Source organism: Electrophorus electricus, chromosome 16 (genome assembly GCF_041902795.1).
Source record: "Electrophorus electricus isolate QZ-2024a chromosome 16, ASM4190279v1, whole genome shotgun sequence".
NCBI classification, from domain to species: domain Eukaryota; kingdom Metazoa; phylum Chordata; class Actinopteri; order Gymnotiformes; family Gymnotidae; genus Electrophorus; species Electrophorus electricus.
The window spans coordinates 3,952,501-3,955,672 of record NC_137512.1 but is presented as its reverse complement, the minus strand read 5'-3'; the positions used below and the strand labels follow the sequence as shown (position 1 = coordinate 3,955,672).

The window sequence follows — 3,172 nt, the reverse complement described above, 5'->3', positions numbered from 1 at the left end:
ATCTATCTATCTATCTATCTATCTATCTATCTATCTATCTATCTATCTATCTATCTATCTTTCTATCTATCTATCTATCTATCTATCTATCTATCTATCTATCTATAAAGAGAGAGAGAAAGAAACTTGGGTTAGGGTGTATGCTGTTTGAAAATGAATTATATATATATATATATATATATATATATATATATATATATATATATATATATATATATATATATATATATGCAACATGTTGTAGACTGACTCCTTGCCAGTAGCATGTTCACAGAGTCTATTAATGTGAATGGGAGGGGTGAACTACTTTGTGGCATACAGAGACACGACCGCATGTGAACAAAGACAGACTTCTACGCTTTTCAACCACTTGTGAGTACGCAAATACGTCCTGACTTTAAATATTATTTAACAACTTACCATTTATTTATGTTTAACACATTTTATATCAAGTTCCATGTATTTACATAACTTTGTCCTCAACCAAACCTGCTTTCTGGATCTGAAGGATTTATATTTTATTTTTATTTACTTATTACAAAATGTGATATGACAGGAAAAGCATGAAAATGAAAGAAGAGCATGGATCTGTAGTTGTGTGAGAAATAATGCATTTTAGAACATACTTGATAAGTTGGTGTAAGGTCCTGGATATTATGTGGAGACAAATATAAATATCATTAATTGGAAAAACTCTTCCTTTTCTTTTTAGAGTCTGAGATTATGTGCAACTACTCAAATTCAACTCTATGTAAACCAGTTTAATTGTCCTTTTTATCTGTACTACTTCAAGTTCAAATTCAAGTTTGGTTTATTTGTCACGTACATAGTCATAATACATGGTATAACTCACAGTGAAATGGTTTTTGTGACTACTCTGTCCAAACTGAGGAAGGATACAGGGGTGTGTAAAGAAAAAAAATAAAATAAAATAAATAAATATATATATATATATATACACAAAAATATATAACAATGTATGTACAATATATCTATAATATGTATATATACACAATGTACAATGTATATATGAATATATGTGTATGTATACAATGTACAATTCCAGTTTACAATTTACAATTTACTACAAGAGCTTTTCACTGACAGGCAAGGAAATAAATAAGTAAATGAATTAATGAATATTAATTAGAATGTTAGTGTTAGTTACTCTTCTCATTAAATAATTTCTATATTTATTATTTATATATTTCCTTTTGATTCCGTTCTTACAAGGTGACATCAGAAACCAACATGGATATTCTTATCCCCATCCTGGTTTGTGTCTGTCAAGCCTTGATAATGTCTATAAGTGTAAACATCTATCTTATTTGCACCATACATCGAAGAGACCTCGGCCAGCGTTTTTACAGTGAGTTGTGTCCACCGAACATATAGAGTCATTCATATTGGTTAGTCAGGGTGGAAATCAGCTTTGTTCTAAATCCGTTCGAATTTAGTATTATTGTGCACTTAAGTCCTCAAGTACATCAATATCTGAAATTTTCTCATAAACTATTTGCTGCTATATTGACTTAAATTCTTAAATGCTTCTGTTTTTTTTTTTACATTAGGGACAAAAATTTGAATTAACTACCAAAATTGGTTTGATCATTTAACCCTACATAAAAAAAAAATAAAAAAAATATATATATATATATATATATATATATATATATATATATATATATATAAGGCTTTGTGTACTTCATTACTTCTTGTTTCTCTGGAAACTCTGTGTACTTCACTACAGTTTTGAATATATATTAGTGTTTTTGTTTCTACTTTACTTCATTGTTTATTTTTGTTTGTTTGTTTGTGTTTGTTTAGATTCTGTTGTGCACTGTTGTTGCAAGCGACACAAGCAGCAGATGGCTGAGCAGGTGAAGACCACATTCCAAACTGAGATCTGAGCTCTGTTATCACAGCGTTTGTCTCTCACAAAATCCAACCCCAAACTGCCACACTCTGCCTGGCTGAAAACACATGTCGTGTGTGTCATGAAGGCAGGTGGGCTTTGTAAGGGAAGCAAATAAGCGAATGTCGAGAGGCAGGACCTCACGCATATATCTCAGCTACAATCCATGCATTTTATGTTTGATTTTAGTTCCCTTTCTAAAACTTAAAATGATAAAGATTAATTTAATCTACTGAAACAGCACTGAACATATGTTGCAAAATATTTTGCTTGCTATGAACTAAATGCTTAAAAACATGCAATATTTCTATGACTAGATACAAATTGTTCTGCAACCTTCTGATCTGTCTGCGAAGGTCTGCAGTAGTAGATAAGTTACATACGGTACAAACCACCCAAATAAGCTCAACTTGCTCATCAAATAAACAAAGAAGAAATCAGTTTGTTTGTTTGCAGGTTGAGGAGGACGTTGAGGAGGACGTTGATGAGGCGGTGCAGTACTCTTCACTTACGTTTTCTTCTCTGAGAGAATTAAGAAAAGTGAAAGAAGAGAAAGGAGAGACCGAGGAGGAAAAAAGGAGAGAGGGCAAGAAAGAGGAGCCTCAGTACTCCGATGTGGCAAGTTTTGGATGGGAGTGAATCGCATCCCTGATTGCATTCTAAAGGCATTTTAATGTTTAATGATCGTTGAATATTAAGCAAAATCAAAACATAAAATGTAGCTGAATTTTATCTCAGGGGACCTGTAATTTGCCATGTACCCAGCAATCGGTTTTAAAATCAATTTCAGAAACATAAAATTTACTTAATAACAAACATTTGTGGTTTTTTAACCTGTCATATATTTGCTAGGAATTGTGCATTTGTTAGAAAATTCAGCTGGATTTCAATTTACTAGTTAAGTAAATTATTTATCACCTGAAATATCAAGTTATTTCATTATTTCATTATGTGCACTTTTGTTTTATTAAAAAAAAGCTTTAAAACAATTTATAAAGTATTTCATTATTATTAATAAACAGTATGCTTCATTATCACATGTGGATTGGTAATACATTCTGCTTTAATAATGAACATTCCTGTGGAAAATGAGATTTCAGTAAAACTACTAATAGCAATAAATATATACTTGAACTATATAGCATCTTTCTCAAACAGAAGGTCCCATAACTGTCCAGAAACAATAATACACACACACACACACACACATACACACACACACACACACACACATATATATATATATATATATATATA

General features: G+C 31.0%; 1 long non-coding RNA gene across 1 annotated transcript; it reads left to right on the top strand.

The window, feature by feature from the left end:
- Positions 1-317: 317 nt before the first annotated feature.
- On the top strand, positions 318-2,895 carry LOC145651722 (uncharacterized). The gene is made up of 4 exons (XR_014117663.1): positions 318-372; positions 1,234-1,369; positions 1,828-1,880; positions 2,372-2,895. It is a non-coding gene; the product is annotated as an uncharacterized LOC145651722 (long non-coding RNA).
- Positions 2,896-3,172: the final 277 nt, after the last annotated feature.